Source organism: Petaurus breviceps, unplaced genomic scaffold (genome assembly GCF_028583685.1).
Source record: "Petaurus breviceps papuanus isolate PSGF00001 unplaced genomic scaffold, PetGlider_PUasm1.0 38, whole genome shotgun sequence".
NCBI lineage: Eukaryota > Metazoa > Chordata > Mammalia > Diprotodontia > Petauridae > Petaurus > Petaurus breviceps.
The window spans coordinates 83025939-83046520 of NW_027186304.1; the positions used below are offsets into that span (position 1 = coordinate 83025939).

Below are 20582 nucleotides of genomic sequence, written 5' to 3' on the forward strand. Positions count from 1 at the left end.
CTCTCCCCCCTTTATATATGTATTTACATATATACATTTATATATACACATACATATATACAAATATAAATGTGTTTGTAATATGTGTATGCATATACACACATCTATTATTACACGTAGGGTTGTGTATATATATGTGTGTGTGTGCAAGCATGTATACACACATATACATATATGTGGGGATGTGTATGTATACCCTGTTTTTCTTTCCCTCCCCCTAGTAGCAGGACTGGGTCACCAATCCCCACCAATGGATCTTTCCAGTCTTTCTCAGAAAGCTGTGCACCCCATTTTTGGAGTTCCGGGTCCAATTCTCCGCCTCCCCAGCTAGTCCTAACTCCCAGCAAGGATTGCAATCTCGCTCCAGGGGAGCCCCAGCCTGAAGCAGCCCGGGGCTCTCTGCAGCTGTCTCGGGGCTAAAGGGTCAGATTTAATTTCACAACATAGTCTTCTCGTCACCACAACGAAAAGGGAGGCCAAGGCAACGCAAAAGGTCATGTATCGTCCAACGCGTAAGCCGGGCTGAAGTGGTGGCTGGTGGACGGTGAATAGTGAATAGTGGATGATGACTGGTGCCTGGTGGCTACCACTGTGTGAATGTGGGGAGGTCAGGGGAGGAAGAAAGAGAGGGGAAAGGAGGAGGAGAAAGATGAGGAGGAGGAGGAGGAAGAGGAGGAGGAGGAGGAGGGAGGGAGGGAGGAGAAGAAAGAGGAGGAAGAGGAGGAGGGGACCAAGGGACTTGACTTACTTGTTTCAGAACTTCGGGCCTGCTTCGCGACGAGGCAGGGATGAGAAACCAGTTGTTCCAAAATAAAACCCCAAATGGGTAAACTGATAGGAACAAGCGGCGCTGGGAAGAATCCTGTCTGTACACAGAAATACGAGCCTATGGTTTCTTTCTTTTTCTTTTGGCTCCTTTACTTTCTTAAAAAAAAAAAATACAGAAACAACACACAGGCACACACCTCTAGTGCCTCTTGAAATAAGGCAAAAGCTGGTGCGCTGCCCTGGAGTGCTCAGCAACTACAGCAATAGGCAACGCGAGGCAATATCTCACCCCCACCTCCCTCCTTTCTTCCCTCCCACTCACTCCCCTGTCTCTCTCCCAGCCTCCTCCCCAAGCCCGGCTTCCAGAGCGCTCCCAGGGCTCTGCAGCAGCTGCGGGCACAGCGCGCTATCCCGCGCCGGGCCTCTTGCCCACCCTTGCAGAGGGGAGTCCCAGGACGCCGCCGGCCTTCCAGAGTTTCCTATATTAAAATCAGAAGGGCATAAAGGTAGTTTTGGAGACAAAGGGGAGGGGTCGGTGGGATGCTGTTTCTTTGGGGGGGGGGTCTTAAGAATGTGGGGAGTGAGGTGTGAGGAAGTTAAGGAAGGAGGAAGTTTGGTTATTTGCAGATAAATTTTTTTTAAGAGTTGTAATGGCCAAAAATAATAGTTGCTTGTTACTACGCAGTAAGCAAGAGTTTCTGAATTTCTTATATTCATTCCCTATTTTCACTGGGGAGCCTGGGTCACAAGTACAGACAGCTATGTAAATAACCCGTGGATTTACTTGTGTAAAAGAAATCCTTACTACATATGTAGAAAGTGCATTGAAATGCGACTTTCACGTTCTTCCTGAACCAATCTCCCTTCAAACATTTTCCACCATCATGCAGCAATGGCAAGCGAGAGGAAAAGAGGAGAGAGATGGGCATTCAGTCACACACGAAGGCACTCAATCGACTGTGTACGAATGTTATCACTTAAATTTGTATAGCACTGCAATGTTTACAAAGGAATTTCCATACCGGAGACACAGAGAGGCTTAGTGAACCTGTCCTGGAAGCCAGAAAGACCCAGATACAAATCCTACCTTCATACTTCCATACTGGTAGTGGGGGCCTGCGCAAGTCACTTAAGGGTTCATTTCCTAGGTAACTCCCAGATTTTAAATTGCAAAGAAGGTAATGACATGTATTGGTAGAGGGATCCTTTTAGCTGTGGAGTTCCCTATATGGATGAATCCTTCAGTGAAGTCTCTGTCCCTTTAGAGACATTATCTAATGACCCTCAACGATTTGAGGTCAGTGCCACAACAGGTTATTATCCTCATTTTACCTAGGAGGAAACTGAGAGTAGGGGTTATTAAGTGACTAGCCCATGGTCACACACTTAGAAGATGGTTGTGGTGGGGACCACATTTTGTTCAGACCTTTTACAGTTGAGTTTGACTCTTCATGACCACATTTGGAATTTTCTTGACAAAGGTACTGGAGTGACTTGCCATTTCCTTCTCCACCCCATTTTATAGATGAGGAAACTGAGGCAAACAGGGTTATGACTTACCCAGGGTCACACATCTAGTAAGTGTTTGAGACCAGATTTGAACTCAGAAAAACGTCTTCCTAAGGGAAAGCCCAAAATTTAAACATTCAAATTAAATTTAAAATGTTCCTAATTCCAGATCACTCACTTTATTCATTATACCAAATTCCTTCTTGTATGACTGTGCATCAATATTTATGGAGCCCTGGCTGGATATTTTCTGCAATGCTAGGCAGTGCAGGGGGAGGGAGGATTAAACTTTTCCCTGTGTTTGAGGATCTTAGATGATTTGAGATTAAAAAAAAAACACACATAATGAATAGAGTACAAAAACATAAAACTTGTGCTAAATTGTATGTGTTATATTTGATAGTAGTTCAGGCTCCTCCAGAGATACCTGCCAAAAGCTGTTGTTGATATTGGCTAAGGACAATTTCTTGTAGAGGCAAAGTTGAAAACAGTTTTGGGAAAGTATATTGCCCAATTAGTTCATAATCACTTGTTTACATATTGAAATATTTACCATAGCTATCATTTGATTTTGATTGCATGGCTTTCACACACTATTATTTGTATCTTTTTTTATTCCTGCCAACCCCTTCCTCAAAAGTTGGAGAGATGAGAATGGTTTCTTAAAGATGGGGGAAGGAGAGGTATATGACTTGGTGCTGAAAGAGGGGAAAGATTTTGACAAATGGATGTGTTGGGGGTGGAGGAGTTGGTCATTCCTGGCAAGGAAGACATAAAGGGCAAAACAAAGAGGGGAATAAAGAGCAGGCTAAAAGTGGGACTGATAATCAAGAGAAATAGTATATTTTAAGAAGTAGTTGCCTAGTCTAATATCCTCAAAACAAAATACTCATTTGAAAAAGTCTAACTGGGGCAGCTAGGTGGCACAGTGGATAGAACACCAGCTCTGGAGCATATCTGAGTTCAAATCCAGCCTCAGACACTTACCAACTGAGTGATCCTGGGCAAGTCAAGTAGCAATAGTCCAATTAAAACAAATTGTTTGCTGTGGCAAAAACATTGTAAGGATCATAGATTTAGAGCTGGAAGAGACCTTAAATATAGTGCAGAGCAGGACTTCTTATTCTTTCTTTATGTCATGGATCCCTTGGGCAAAAGTCTGGGGAAGCCTGTGGACCCTTTCCAGAATCATGTTTTAAATGTATTCAATAAAATACATAGGATTACAAAGAAAACTAATTATAATGAAATACAATTATATGTTAGAGCAGCTAGGTGATGCAGTGATAGAGCATTGGGCTTAGAATCTGGAAGACTAATCTTTCTGAGTTCATATCTAGCCTCAGACACGTACTAGCTGTGTGACCCTGGGCAAGTCACATAGCACTATTTCCCTCAGTTTCTTCATCTTAAAATGAACTGGAGAAGGAACTGACAAACCATTCCAGTATCTTTGTCATGACAAACCCCAATGGGGTCACAGGGTCAGATATGACTCAATAACAACAGTCATATGTATACATGCATATATGTACACATATATGGGTATATATTACATATACACACATACATAGACATATGCATATATCGAATTCACAGATCCTAGATTAAGAGCTCCTTTGCCCAGGGTCACACAGTTGCTAAGTACCTGCATCTCAGCAGATTCAAACACTTTTCCCCTGATTCTAAATCCATCTCTCTGTCTACATTAACACACAGTGATATCACACACTATCAGTCAATAAACAATTATTAAGTAACCACTATTTGCTAGACACTGTGGTAAATACAAAGGAAAAAAAAAAGCAAAAGACAGCCCCTACCCTCAAGGAGCTCATAGTCTTAATGCCTTTCCCATTTCATTAGAAATAAGAATTATAGCAAAATTTACTAACAACCTGTCATGTACAAAACACTGGAATAGTACTTGGGGGTGGTGGTGATGGTGGCACAAAAGCGTATGGATAAGACAGATTCCCCCTTCTAATTCTAAGAATCATTTATCCAGTGTTTGCCCTCTGCATCCATGTCATCCTTCCTTTGTGACAGTACTGCTAGTGTAGTTCCTGCCCTTTGGAGTTTTCTTTTTGTCTCTGAAAAAATCTGCTTAATTAGTCTTGCTAATAATCTTGGTGGTGGAGTAGGGTCTCAGATCTGTGTTTTCATTCCTAAAGGAAACTCCACTAACATAACAATCGATACCTGCTGTACAAGTTAGTTTTATACAGTTTCCTGGGAGACTGAGAGGTCAAGCAACTCTTTTGAATGGAGGGGTTCACACAGCAACCCTATAGGACAGTGTACTCACAGAGGGCAGGGGCTGGTTTTTCTTTTGTTTTGCTTTCCTTTGTTCTCAGAGCTTAGCATCATGCCTGGAACATAGTAAGTGATTAATAAATGCTCTTTGACTGACTGAGTTGGATTCCAGGTGTTTCTGACCTTGAGAACAGCTAACTCTCTATCCACTACACAATGGCTTCCTCACAATAATAAAGGCAGAAAAATTGCTTGGCTTTGAAAATCAGGGGGAAAAAACCTATTAAAAAAACAGAATTCATAAATATTAAAAATAGAAAATGTAAATTATTTTACTTTTCCAGAGATATCTCTCTGTCTGTCTCTTTATATATAAACACACACACCCACATACATCACACACACATATGATTTAGACACGTAGATGTAGCAAAACCTTTTACTAGCAAATATGGTAGTTGGGAGACAATCAAAGTCTCCTAGCACAATATACAAATTCTTCATATTTTCTCTATGAAACAGAAGTAGCAGGAGCCAATTTACTGAGCATAATTCATTGCAGACACTTGCTTGGGTAAACAATCCTCTTGAGCCTTCTCAGATGCATAGCCAATAGGGAGCTGTCTGACTACTTGAGGTTTTTACATATCTTTCAACAAAATCAGAAATCCAAGTCCAACATCAGTCCTGGGTATACAATTTGGATTGATGACACTTCCTGGAATAGAGATTTACAATAAGTAAATGCATCATACTTATCTAGGCATTTTTTCTTACAAATACATTTTTGTCTTGTATATTTAGTGACATCAACTTTATAATAAAAACCAAAGTAGCATTTTAGTCACCACATATTTCTAGTAGGTATACGTCATTCAAAAGATAACAAATTTAAAAGCAAAGCATTGAAATTTCACATAAATATCTATTTTGACTATTCACATAAAATGCATGTTTACATTCACATAAGCATGCATGGCATGTGTATATAGTATTACTTAGTGTACCTCTAGCAAAAGGCACAAAAAGTCAAGTATGTTACTATTATGTCAGTTATTTTATATAGAACTCAGAGCATCCAGCTGTTTGTGCATCATAAAATGTTAATCCTAGCTGCCATAGTGATCTATATTATATACAGTAAAGAAATGACTAAAAAGTCTGTTGCAAATTGGACAGGCACATGGAGGGCTCAACACTACTTAAGTGTAGAATTATACATGGGCTTATGGCATAAACAGGGAACACATGTACCAGAAGTGTACATTTAGAACCTCAGCTCGATTCAGATTTTTAAATCCAAATCCAAAAAATTCAAAGGCCACAAGCTAACACAAGTTCTGTTGTCCTTCCGGGGTTTGGATTTGGCCTACATGCAGAGTGAGAGTACACACAGAAACACAAATACAGCACTTACACAATATACCACATTACACCACATTTTGTTTAAAAGCACAAACTACAAATATATAAATGTGTCTGTTCTTTTGTTTCTTCCTCTGATGGAATTTTTTCTTATCAGCAGATCCAGTAAACACAATAAGCTACTGAGAATGTAAGGATAGGAAGTTCAGGATTAGGCCTACTAATTTTAATCAATCTTTTCTCCTGAGCATCAAATAGAAGAGAATAATAATTGCAAATATGTATAGAAGTGCTTTACAATTTGCAAAATGCTTTACAAATATCTCATTTGATTCTTACAACAGTCCTGAGAAGGAGGCACTTTTTATAAATAAGGAAAATGAGACAGACAGGAGTTAAGTGACTTGCCCAGAATCATGCAGGTAGGAAGAATCTTAGACTAAATTTGATTTAAATTCATTTGTCAGACTCCAAGGTCAGTGCTCTGGGCCATCTAGATGCCCCTATACCATAATGGGATAGAACCTACCCCTAACTGAAGCCAACCTCCCAGGGATAACAAAAGGTCTTCCAAAAGTACCTTTTTGTTTTGTTTTGTTTTGTTTAAATCAAGTAATACTTTAATTGACTAGCAAAATATCTTAAAACACATTGAGATTTATTCTCCCTGTCCCCCTTTTAGCCAAATCACTCCCTGGTTGTAAATTTCATGCTTAGGAAGGAGTATAAATTTTTTCACTGTAATCAAATGCCATCATCATAGTCAACAATATTGAAAAGTTTTTATTGAGAGCATTCATGAAGCATGTTACAGTAGGCACTGTGCAAAGATAATACTACAGACATAGTCCCTGTTCTCTAGTAGCTTACAGTCAGTTTTAGTGAACTAAATGGTACTCTTGTATGCTACTTTCATCACTGTTCAGTGCACTAGAGTATCCTGTAACTTGAAAGTTAATACCCTGTCTATTGCCACCTTTAAAAGTGCCTGGCATACCTGGGAGAAAGCTTGTTCATTTGACAGGAACTGGGCTATTACATGACTCATAAATTTTGACATTTACATCATTTGTTTCATTGCTTTGGAACAGGAGTCTCTGAAACATTTTTATTACACATTATTGATAAATAGAGGTTTCCCTTTACTGAAAAATCTAAGGAAGGAGAATATGAATGCAAAGGGCTAGAACATTTCTCGTCATATTAAAGGGGAAATTAATGAGTTTCACTGGTCAGAAGAAAATGAAGGAAAAAGAATAAGTAATTTTTTTTAATACATTTGTACTTTAGTGTTTCTAATTAAAAAAAAACCCACTGGGAAAAGAATTTCCTCACTTTTGACCACCTTTTAACTATAGGTAAGAAAAAAGGTTCAGTACCCATAGGTCCTTTCTTTTTCTGTCATATTGCTATAAGTAATGCATATGTCTTAAAATATTTACACATTCTAGCTTCAGATCACTCCTATAGGAATCCTTATTGATTGCTTCCTTGCATCTTCCAAATTATTCAATTGAACAATTTCCTGAATTAAATCCAACTTAAATTTTCCTCTGTTCTCTTTTGTCTCAACCTCCCCACCCCTCTCCCATGACATCTTGAATAATTTCCTTACATTCTCCAAGAAAGAATCTTTAATCTTGCATCATCTTGTCTTTGGCTTATATCCTTTTGCCATCTTTCAGAGGTGACTTCCTCCAAAGCTTCTGCATGGTTCTTTTTCTAATTATTGCCAAAAAGAGAGAGTGTGATGGGGAGGGAATAGTGCTGTATGGAGAATCTGAAGAGACCTGAGTTCCAGATTCTAATCTTACCTATCGGATCATGGTCAGGTCATTCAATCTCTTGGGCCTCATTTTCCTCATTTGTAGAAGAGGAATAATATACCTACTGTATTTGCCTCATTGTATTCGTGTGAGGATCTAAGAGATAATAAATATAAAATGCTTTTCAAGTCTTAAAACACAATATGCATATCAACTATTACTATTGTTTTATTTGTGCACATGCCCAATGCTAGGTACCCAGCACCAAGCAAATAGATATAGCCCAGTCAGTGGCTTGTACCAGTCACTAAATGTCACCTTCCTACATCATATTTATGATAGTCACATGTTTGTAACCACAAAGGGCATTGATTTGGTCAGTCTTTATAATTCCTGCCATATCATATAGCAAGCATCCAATTAATTCGTCATTACCACTAGGGAATCATTCCCCTTTCCTACAAGGATAAAGATGCAGGTTCAATTAAAATAAAGCTATCCACCTATCCAAAATACTGCTTTCCTAGTTTTGCTGCATAGGGAAAAACCCTTAATAGCCAGCAAATCTGAAGGACATAGTTTTGAAGAAATTGTGAGTTGGAACTTATGTTTATGAGTCTTAGATTATTTCCCTCCAGACATATTATCTTGTACTTATCTAAGATTATATATATATAAGATATTATACAAGATAAGGAATCTCATTTTGTTATTTCCTATCCAAGTTTTTGGCTTGTGACTGATGTTATTTTTGATGAGCAGTTTAGTTCATAAATTTCATTTACATCTAAAATTATTTTTTATTGTCCCCATCCAATGATTCAGAAATAATTATACACACTTCACCCCACCTCCATTTAAAAAATATTTTTAAAAATTGAAGCAAAATAAAACTCTTAAATAATAAGCCAGAGGTTATGGACGGGGGCCCATTTATAGTCAGCATTCAGTCCTCTGTTGGCAAAAAAAAGGCACATTAATAATAGTCCTAAAAGTAGATAATGCATATCAAAAATGACAAATACCAACCTAAGTGCTTTCTCATCTTAAACAGTCATGGGGAGGAGAATTCAGGAAGTTTGTGTTGTGACTAAGGAACATAAAATGGGATAATTGAACATAATCACAAAAATATTGTAAATTCATCATAATGATTTAGGCTATATAGTATGCAAAAATTTTGAAGTCATTTTTGGTCTTGAATCCTATATTGCATATTGAATTTTCAGCCAGAAGTGAAGAGAGGTTTGGGTTTTTTTTTTGAGGGGCTGGGGGATTCTTTATTTGTTTTACTTCTTTTCAGCCCTTTCCTATGACAATTATGGATTCTCTCTTTCATTAGACAAATATAGTATGCTTAAAGCTTAACATTGCTGATGTCACAACAGAGTCTTTTAAAACCATTTTGGTATAACTTTTAAACATATGTTCTAAGCAGTATAGTACATTCACAAGTACTGACTAAAGTCACTTTTATGTTTGTTAAGTGCAGTTTGTGGAAGTAGGAAAAACTGTGACTATACTTGACTTTTTTTTTTTTTACACATTTCAAAACCCTGAACATATTGACAGCTGGTTGCCATTTTACCTTGAAATATTTGTCCAGTATTTGATTTTTAATGTCCTACACATTCAAAACTCAACTATATATCATATTGATTTGCCCAAGTTTCAAATGATGGCTGCATGGCCCTTTAAATCTTAGAGGAGATTTATTTACACATCGAGGGAAAGCTTGAACCCTATTAAATAACTCTCAGCTGGTCCAAGCAGATAAAAGAAAAGTGAATATCAAATGGTGCAAAATTATTTTTCCCCTGAAGAATGAGTCACTCTTTTAAAATAATCTATGACCAGGGAAACCTGTATCTGATTCCTATGCTCAGTTCAGTGTCTGTTCTGCAATCACTAACAACAAGCTTTAATTTTTGAAGTTATGTAAATTGTCTTCACTGGCCCACCAGTTAACGTTTTTAATGGGGCTGCATTCTTAACTTAGTAAATTCTGTATATGCAATGACATTCAATGGAGCCAAAGAAGGCAGGGCTCTTTTTGGTTATCTTAATTCTTCGTCTACAGGTTTACTTCGAACTGAGGCCAAGGGCACAGGAATTCATGAATACCCAAATTCAAAATTAAATTTGGAGCCAGAAATATAGAGATCAATCCGTTTGCGTTTAAATGAGGTTTTTGGTGTTCAGGAAACATCACTGGGAAATCAGGAATGTAGCAGTCAGGATCAAAACTGAATAGACCATTTGATGTGAAAATTGAGCTGGGTTAGCCTGAGCATATAGATAGAGTGGGGGAGAGAGTTTGTTCAGGAGAGTCGGGGAGCGAGTTTGTCAGGGAGAGTGAGAGACGCCTGGGGGACTCGGCTCAATAGCTAAGGTGGGACGAATTGCTTTGGGTCCTGCGTGGCAAAGTACCATGAAATGGCTTGAGCCATGTTCAGATAGTTGAGCGAAAGCCACTTCAGGTAGGAGTGTTCTTTTGTTGATTTAGCCTTTAATCTGGTGGAAATCTAGCTTCTTACTCTTAATGTAGCTTGGCTGGCTGGACTTTAGCAGACATTATACAGTCAGCTAGCCCAGTTTCTCCTCCTGGACTACATAGGGTTCAGACTGCAGGCAATCCCTCTAACTCAGAATAGAGCCCGGACGGCTGTGTGTTTTTCGAGTTCAGACTCGCTCGCTCGCGGCTGTTTCTTCTCTGCTTTTTTTCCGCCTGTTTCCTGGTTTAAAAAAATAGAAAAAATAAAAATAAATCCAGTCCGTGGAAGAAACGCGATAGGTTTGTGTGATGCAGCCCCGCACACGTGGTTGTACACATGGGCAGAGGGGTGGCTAACAGTAGGAGGAGGAGAATAATGAGAAACTTGAAATTATGGCAGAGCTGTAAAATTAGAGATTTTGCTTCATCGTTTTCCACTGACTTTTGTGTTTTGTTTGTTTTGTTTTACAGTTGCCCTTGCTCAACAAAAATGAAAGAAGGAGGATGTTCCAACACAGACGTGTTTGTAGACACGGATGTGCATATAGTTCTTCGCGTGAAGGTTTGAGTGGAAAAGGACAGATGTCATGTAGGCTGCGCCAATAAATCTGTGGTCCTATATTTCCCCAGACAGAATATGTATGAACTCCATCATTGCCCAAATCCAAAGTACAGGCATTAGGTAAGTTCCAAATATGAGGCATTTCCAATTTAATCCAACAATAATATTTCAGACACCAGCAATTTTGAAATGGAAAAAAATGGAAGGCAATATAACTATATAGCTCTAGATATGATAGCTAGCCAGATAGCCAAATAAATAAAGCTTTATAGATTAGTTTGTTGCAGTGTTCTGCAGGTATTTCTAGACACCTTCACGTACAGTAAATAAACTCAAGATAAACTTTCAGTAAATCTAGACATGTGAAACTTGATAAAGCAAAACAAAAAATTTAAAAAAAAAACCCTTGTTGGAAAGAATAAGGTAGAAAGGATATTTCCATAACGTTGACGTGTTCTTAGCAGAGAAATGTTATTTCCTTTTCAAAGAAAAGACCTTGTTCGGTGTCATTTTTCTCTTCTGACAGTGTCTTGAATTAAGCAAACATGGTAACAAGATTGTAATGAAAACATTGATTGTTGTAAATATCAAAGAGAGAAATCCTCCATTGATTATTATTCCTGGGAGCAGAGATTTTTATTGCTAGGTATCCTTCGAAATATTGGAATTCTTAGTTATGGAAGCTAAGGTGGCTGCAGGGGATGTTTCCTCCCATTAAAAAAAACTGCATTTAAAAATTGAATGCAATAAATTCAACTGTGGTTTGGTTTAGGTTTTTTTTTCTCCTCAGAACTCGAATATGTATTTAGAGGGCTTCGTAGGAAGCCAAGTTGCCAATTCATGAACGCATTGGAATAAAACACTAGACCAAGTGCCAAATGCCTGTGGTTTCTGTAAACTACATAAAATCAAGGGGGTTTTATATTTAGGTGGATAATAGAAGAGTATAAAAAGGTAGATAAAAATCAGTTGTTATGGCTTGTCAGGAATTTCTGTTTTTTTCAATTTTCATAGATTTCCAAACTTTTTCATTTACAAACATGCACTTGCCGAAAGGATTAATTTTAAATAAATAAAAACAGCATCTGCAACTTTCCGAAGCAGCAGTTTTCTTACATTATTTATTTCCCAAAGGTTTGGATGGAGGAAGGGGAGTCGGAATAAAATAAAAGGGGGGTGGGGTGGGATTTAGCCGCAACTCTCTCCTCATTTTAGATAACTAGAAACAAAGAGAAACATTCGAGTTTGGTAACCTCTGTAGCCTCTCTGAGTCTGGATAAATAGAGTGTGTGTGTGTGTGTGTGTGTGTGTGTGTGTGTGTGTGTGTGTGTGTGTGTGTGTGTGTGTGTGTGTGTGTAGTGGTGGTGGTGAAGGCAGTTCAATTGGTTTTCACTGTCTCACCTCTGAAGTTTGGAATAAAAGAGTATCTGGCATCACACTCGGTGTTGCAAAGAGGTTGTAAGAGAGGGCAGCAAATTGTAGATGTGGGGTGTTCCGAGTATTTGATGTGGCCGCCGGTGTGAGAGGAACCTATTCATCAAAGATCTCAGGGAAATTTCATTCCCAAGTCGGACGGGGAATCAGATAGATTCCTAGCACAGGATCCTTAAGTCTGAAAGGGAGCCTCCTTAATGCCCTTTAGGTTTCGAATGAGCGCCAGGGAAGAAGAGGGATTCGCCTGGGAACTGAGTCCCTCCTTTTTCAATGGTTTGTTACCCAGTGGCAGAAGCTCTTGCCTCTTGCCGAAGCAGTGTGTCCCCTTCCGCTCGTCCAGCTGGGGAAATAATCGCTTCATCCCCAGCAGCGCCTTATTACCTAGCAGCTGCTTCTGCTTAACTCTCTCAAGATCAGTTTGCCCCAACTCACCGCCTCCCTCCCTCTCTCTGCCCCCATCCCCTCCCTTCCCCGTCCTTGCCCCCGCCTCTCCAGCCTAGCTCTGCTACCATCGACAATCAATGATATCTCATTCCAATTAAAGTCATTGGCGCGGGTTCCAGTACCCTAGATGGAGGTGGGTGGGTGGGAAGAGGTAGGGGAGGAACTAGAAGGGAAGGACTGAGGTGGGATGCAAGTGCATTTAATGAACCACCAGGACGAGGAGGTACGAATAACCTCGAGGGAAGACTCACTTGGAAATTTAGAGCAATGTAGTGGAGCGGTGGGATAAGAAAAGGAGGAGAGCGTCACTAAAGATTTAGAGAGCCGACACTGAGCCAACCTTGCGCAGTCCCAATGAGCGCTTGGGTGGCCCCGGCCATAGTGGTCTGGGCCAGTGCGGTGCAGACCCAACCAGGTTTCACTCCTCTTCCGGCCGCCTGTGGCTTTCTCTTGGGACTGGATATTTGGGAGAGGGAGGGGATTCCGGGAAGCTCCTGGGTCCTAAAGGGGGAGGGAGTGCGGCCGTCTCTCCTTGCCCGGACAGCTGGGCATATATACCCAGAGGGGTGAGATGAGTTTCCATCGTGAGTGCAGCGGACCATACGGAAAACTCCTACAGACAAGGAAGAACAACCGCCTAACTCCCTCATCTCGGGGTTTCCTTCTTTGATGTCAATCACTTATACCCACCAGGAGCTACTAAGTAGTAGAGGGACTGAATCGTTCAGGAAAATTATCATTTCAAAAAGAAATCTAAAAACCTAAAACAGACTGCTAAATGGTGTGAATAGGCTGTGGAACCCGAGCCTAGGCCCTGTGCCAACATAGGGCATTAGTATCAATGTGTGAGCTCTACGTACCTGGCAGAAAGCTCAGGGAGACACAGTAACCAGAAGAGGCCTTACTTGGGCGTCATTTCTGTGGTCAGTCACTAATGGCATGAAGGAATTCGTGTTGACTTCTAAGTTCTAAATGTCCCGCAGAGTAGTGGCTTCAGTGTTAGAGTAGGGGGAGCAATTGAACAGAATCATCTGACAAGACATAGACTTTGGTCTTAATGGAAAGAATACTGGGCGTAATAAGCAAGCGGACCTAGGTCCCAGTTCCCAGAATCTGCGACCGGTGCTGCATTTAACATTGCCCACCTTACATTCCTCCCTTCAGGGGTAATGGAAGGGAAGTGCTTTTAAGATAAGTGGAAAAAGTGCCTCCCAAGAAAGGTGTCATACAAAAATGGGCCACTTTTATTCGTCTTGTTTTAAAGGGCTTACCACATAACCCTTTGAATTCGGTAGGTTAATTATTATTCCTGTTTTGCATGGGGGACTGAGGCTCAGGAAGATTGACATAACTCAGTTAACGCACTTAGTAAGCTTCAGAGGTAGGACTCGAATTCAGGGCTTTTTTCTTTGAAGTCAACGCCTTTCCTTCTGACAGGGTGAATAAGGTCTATCTGACAGACTTTCCAACCTGTAGAAAAATAAAGAGTATGGTGTAGTCACGATCCAGTGGCTTCTGTTACTGGTTGTGAAGAAATTGGTTGGTTTCTATTTTGTATTTAGGGTTAGTACACTGAAACTGAACAGTTGCATAGTCTTGATGATTGAGGTTTCATTGGTTGTCAATTTTTTTTTTCTTCAAACCGCAACTTCGAAAATGAATGGGGCAGCTATTATGGCGCCAATACACCCAGTCCTTAATAGTACACCTTTCGTTCTTCCCCTCTCCCCTCCACCCCGCCTTCGTACCCGGAATCGTTTTTCAGGAAGATGTCTTACTCTGACTTCTATGTCCCAGACAGATGTCGCTGCATAGGGGGTACTCAGACCAACTTGAAAAGCCTATTCCCAATTGCCACCAATGAGATTGAGACACTGATGCCTTTTTCTACTTCTAACCACTCCATTATTCCGGTTTTAACCCTCTGGTAAATTTCAATAAGCTTCATTTCTCTAGCGGGGGATGAACTGTCTTTTCAGCAGACAGTAAGAATTCGGAGTTAGAAATGTAGTAATAGTTCCTCACTTCCACCCCCCCACCCCCGCTCTAGCCTTTTACCCTGGCATTATTGGTGTCAAGGGATGGTTTGTGCAAACCACTACCGCACCAGGAGAACCTTGGGACACAGACACAGACGGGAGTCATGGAGGGCAGGGGGACCTTTGAAAAGACAGAAATCTCCAGAAAACAGGACCAAGCCCAATTCAGTTTGACCCCTCCCAGACCTTCCGGTAGCTTCTGGTTCTGATTCTGAAAACATTTAAAATGGCTTTCTTGGGTCCTACTTTTGAATCTAAGAGCCATCTAATTACCTTCGCGTTTACAAAGACCACCGATATTCACTCACATGCCATCTGAAGACCAATCGGGATTTCCTGGGATACATTTGACTCTAACTTACCCAAAGGTGGATGTCAGTTATCTCGTGGGGGGGCGGGGTGAAGAGAGCAGAGAACTGTGCAAATAACCAGCAGGCATTTGAGAAAAAGTGCATATAGCTTATTCTAGCCTCCTCCCACCTTTCCACCCCCACCACTCTGTATTTCTTTCAGTGTTATACCAGGGCCAAAAATATGATTCTGAATTGCTTGACTGCCTCGTCCCACGTGAAGAAACTAGAATTGTATCCCCCATCGTTTCTATGCATCATTAGTTATTCCTCTTTGGGTCTTAAAAAAAAATCCTCAGTTTACTGCAGATGTCCACATTGTAAAATGCTTATTTTATCCACAAGAGGATATCGATCCATACTGACATTTCCAATTATAAACAAAACCCTTTAGTTGGATTTAGAAGGAAATTTAAATATATGGAGAAAAGGATAACGCTGAGCACAGGCAGAGCACCTTCGTTGATTACGAATTCAAACAATGTCAACAGCCACGGCGACGCAGACGCTGTGTTAACGGGATCAAAACGGCATAGTTACTAGGAAAATGCGTTATTTCCTGAAATAATAAACGTCAATTTTTTTCCCAACAATCTTTGTTTTGATTGTATGTCAGTGCACATGTAGGAATGCACGAGTCTACTCAAATTCCTTCTGTTAGAAACATCCACTGTATTTGTTGCAGATCATCTAGGAAAGAGGGGAGGAGAGAGTATTTAAAGAAATTCTCCAGGACAAATGATAAGACTAATGGAATTTTCCTTCTCAGGACAAAGTCTAATTTCCTTTTTGTTTCGTTATTATTTAAACGTTAAGCAATAGTTTATAATTACTTAACCTTAAATTCCTGCTTCCACGTTTCTAGAAAGAGCCTTTTACTCCTTTCACTTATTTGCCAGAGAAAGCCAGGAGCAATCGAAGCTTTCATTTTTACCTGGTGCTACCACACGCACTTGGCATTTCTGATGAGTTTTTTCTTGACTTAGCCTACTACTTTCAAGTTGGCTTTCCTTAAGAGAAGCGGTACAAAGAAAGACCTGCCACCCGCTAACCACAACCAGAGACTTCTGTTGGGATAAATAGCTTTGCTAATTTCTTTGAGCTCCATCTGTGGGAATGAGAAAGTGCTGCCATTAAGGAGGATGGCCAGGTTAAATTAATTAGATTCCTGCATTAGACTGCAGCCTTAGGAAGATGATTGCCATCTTCCCTGTAAATACCATTATTTCTATATCTATTTAGCAGCTGATGCAATTAAAGTTCTACTACTGTAAATTTAACAATACAAATAACACTTTCTTTGGGTACCTTTGAAGAATGATTGAAAAGGAGAGGGCTAAGTTTTAGCTTTTGCAATAAACAACTGACGTGACTCCATTTAAACAAGCAAGCAAGCAAGCAAGCAATCCAGAGTGTACTTGGATTCTTCAGTGTATTCTTGGATCAATACTTTTGTTTCATGTTTTCATGTTCTCAGTAATGTTAAGGTATCCAGTTACATACTCTTGCCAGTAAGAAAGAAAATATATCCCGCTGTGCACCCTTCTAAACACTATTAAAGAACCGTGTTTTCTTTTCATTTGGAATTACTATTTTGATTGGTGTATCTTTGCAAACCCCTCTATGCTATTAGTAGATGCATTTAGTTACACATAATAAACTATCTGTGTTGAGCAGCAGGGTGTCATTTTGTGATTTCAGTACACCCATTAAGCTCCCAGGTCTTCTGCAATTCAGGATATGTGCATGCATATTAAACTTGTATTAGCTGTTGCACTTGCCCTGCCTGACATGACACTCAGAAATACTGGGTATTTCAAGAGATAGGAATGAAATGAACAGGGTAAGGTCCCTCCCTATATAGAACATTTATTAGGAACAGATATAACACATAAAATTGTAATATAAACAAATAATGATGACAAATTAAAAAATAATCAATAGCAGCCAGTGAGAGAATAATGTATTTCCTCCGTCTTCTTCAAACCTTTCTGGACCACAATCCCACAATACAATAAACAATCTCTTAGTCAATACTACTCAGGACGATCAATAAAGAAACATCAGTAATCACAAACACAAGGTTTGCAACCAACAGGTAAGAACGTTTTTTTGCTTGTTTGTTTTTTAAAAGAAGCACTTTTAGTTTTTCCTTCATTCTGTGCCTACTAGTGGTTTTGATTTTCTCCAAGTGACATTGAGAGGTCTGATTTTTGTTTATGAAAGTGAACATATGGAGAGGTAAGAAATCTAAATAATAGCTGAGCACCTTCTAATACATATCTTTGCGCTTTTCCTCCAGACTAGAAACTATAGCCTGTAACAAAGAGTGGTGCATGCAGAAAGCTTGAAAATTGTACTTTCAAACAGAATGCAAATAGAGACGAGCCAAGTTCTCCGGGCAACCCCCAAGACCGCCCAAACGGAAGACACAACGCCCACACATTGACTTGTATTGCTACTTCGCTTTTAGAAAAAGTAGCCCATGGGGCGTGCTGGATGCGCAGTCTCAATGAATCCCAGGTGTGACCATCTGGGACTACCGGATGCTGAGAGAACGATACTCATCTGGTAATAGAGGCAACCAACAGCTTCCACCAAACAGTTGGTTAAGTTCCAAAGGCAAAACCCACCTTTGATTCTGGACTCCATCACCTTGACCATGAAAAGGCTTTAGGTATCCAGGGTGAAGATTCCAATATTCAGTGAAAGGGAAGCCGCAGGGTTGGGAGTTAAACCCTGTTGGGAGTTAAGAAGAAGGTAGTGTATGTGAATTAAAGATAACAGTCCCTGTTGATTGATTCCAAGAACCAAGGAAGTCTCCTAAACGTGGCAACCCCAGGAGAATAAAACGAGTCATCAGACTGTTCTCTAAGACGCCAGAAAACCACGTCCTTCTTTATTTTCTTTCTTCTTCAGTCCTTACTTTCATCTGAAAAATCGGCTTTCCTGAAGATGTGAAAGTTAAGGAAAGGATGAATAGCTAGAGGGTAGAGATGGGGAAAGAATAAATGGTGCTACATTAAAAAAAAAACCAACCCTACCTCTCCCCAGTTTTTTCTTTTTCTTGTAAAATTCTCTATAGCATATACTATACTATTAACTGGGGTTTGCTGAAAGTTTTAATGCTTAATTTAATAGCAAAAGACATTTTCTTGACTGCTTTCTGGTTCATGCTGTTCATCTGGGAGAAAATCCAGGTGGCACATTTAAATCTAGTGGAAATGTAATTCAGTAAATTTTTCCAGTGCAAATAGGTTTAAGACGGACAGATCATGAAAGGAGCAGGTACTTTTATTTGAAAATAAAAGTCCAATTCTGTTAACACCTAATGCCTGGCATAAAGAAGATGAACAACAAATGTTTGTTGAATATATTTCAAAGGATCAATATAACAAAGTTAAAGGGATAGGAGTCCATTTAGAACTTTAAAAATCAGTCCAGCCAGTGTGCAGAGAAAGACATAAAATTAGTGAATACTAAAAATCTTCATGAAAATTCTGGAATGATGCCAATATTACGTTATCTCTCAAAAGGTAAAGAAATGTACATTCTCTATAGATTCTTTTTTGAGCACCTGTATTGCAAAAAAAAAAATGATCAATTCAGGCTTTTCTAGTACATTTTGAAAATTAGTATAAAAAGCAAAGCCCCACTAGCTCATAGGAATGAATAAATCTCAAATATTTTATTTCATTAAAAGAAATTCTTTAATTTTGTCCAGGTTATTTGTACCTTGTTTGGTAGGCACTTCAAAAGTCTGCTTCACTTCTTTATTGATACTCAGAGGAAAAGTCTTTTTCTTCTATTTCTCTCAGAAGACGTCATTGCCCTACCTTCATTCAGAGAGATGCTGACAGATATTTCCAAAGGATCCTGTAGAATGCAAAAAGCATTCACCTAGTCTCATTTAATGGAAATAAAATGAACCCAGTGTATTTAGTTTTTTTTTTTTATTTTTGTTTTTGTTTTGTTTTGCTCATAAGACATGATGAAACCAAGGTGCAGAGCATTTCCAATGTTGATAGATCCAGTTTGAAAAAGCTTGCCCTATAAATCAAACAATTCTGGGGGCAAACCCATGTTGTTTTTAAACCACAGAGTGGGTCAATGGGTGTGGTTCTGCACATCTTTGAATGGTGAATGTATAGATTAAAATACATTTTGCCACACTGGTTTCCAGAGGATTGTTTTGGCCCAGTGTTCCAATACCATGAGCCAAAACTTTGGTCAGTATTTTGACAACAGAGCCAGGAAAAACAAAAAAGGCTTAGCCTGTAAAAAAGAAATGAAGATGTAGTGAAGGAAAACAGTAGTCTCTCTGCCACTGCCTTACTCAATCCATATGTGGGCTTAAACACAGGAAATACCCACCATTCACCGCAATCAAGCCAGAGGCCTGTGCATCAGAAAGTGCCTTGTGGAACTAATTGGAATCTATTAAGATTGTCATTGACATGGGAAAGCATTTTGAAATTTTAAATCAGAACATGCAACGTCCATAGAAAAAGATAACATGGACATTGTTGATTCATGAATGCAGATATAGACACAGTACTCTTATTCACATTAAAGATTTAGTATATATTTAATCATGTGATACGCTGTGTTAATTTTAATTCAGCAGCATGTTGGCATTCCTTAACTTTATGTGTTTGCTTTGAATCTTAGATCTTTCCAGGGTCAGTAAATTTCACTGGGTGTCCTCTGGTACTACCTAATAGCCAGAGAAGATCCCAAAATTGCCCATTTAAAAAGATAATCCACCAAGTTCATGGCACTTTTTGTAAAATCAAAATTTACAGAACAAAACACCAAACAAAAAACCAGTTGAGGATAATAGAACTTGTAGTAAATTTACTTCCCTCCCCCACTCATAATGTTGAGAGAAGACACACATATATGTATGCATTCACATACAAACATAACTCCAATCTCAAACCTTGCCAATACATCTTTGAGAGAAGTAACATGTTAGTATTTCCATTATAGATGATGTAACTATACTGGATATATTGGGAATTTATGTTTTATCTTCTGCAATCTACAGCTTACTGTAGTAACTTGTGATTGGCTATGACAATGATTCCAATGATCTGGTTGCCAAGTCACTTTAGATTTGTAGATTATTCTCAGTTATGTACAGTATTCCCTGCTCATTATGCAGTTTACTATATATGTATGTATGTGTATATATATATATATATATAGTTTTACCACTTACAGTGAGGACATGTCATATTTCATAAACCTACAGAATTGAGAAGTCATTAAAAAGTGTCAACAGTAGGTCCAGCATATTTTTATATGAAAAAAAAGACAATTGCAATAACCACAAGCCACTGACAAATGTAGTCAGAATTACTTCATACACATTTTCTCACTGTGTCACAATATTGAACTTATGTCCATTTTATAGTCATGGTTTTTATTTTGTGGGTTTCAAAATGTCTTCTTTGTTAGGGGTTACTTTTGTGTTCATTCCACATTTCACAAACAAGATAACTGTAACTAGGGAGGTGTGTAATTTGTGTTCATGAAACTCAGATTTACCATGAAGATATCTCCTAGGGAAGTGAAAGAAGCTATTGGAAG

The 20582-nt window shown here is 39.2% G+C and overlaps 1 long non-coding RNA gene across 2 annotated transcripts; it reads left to right on the top strand.

Annotated features, from left to right (window-relative positions):
* The first annotated feature begins 297 nt into the window (after positions 1-297).
* Positions 298-20173, top strand: LOC138170635 (uncharacterized). Of its 2 annotated transcripts, none has more exons than XR_011170693.1 (3): positions 298-493; positions 10630-10840; positions 17290-20173. It is a non-coding gene; the product is annotated as an uncharacterized lncRNA (long non-coding RNA). The 2 variants fall into 2 exon arrangements; XR_011170694.1 differs by lacking the exon at positions 298-493 and adding an exon at positions 1131-1274.
* The last annotated feature ends 409 nt before the right edge of the window (positions 20174-20582 follow it).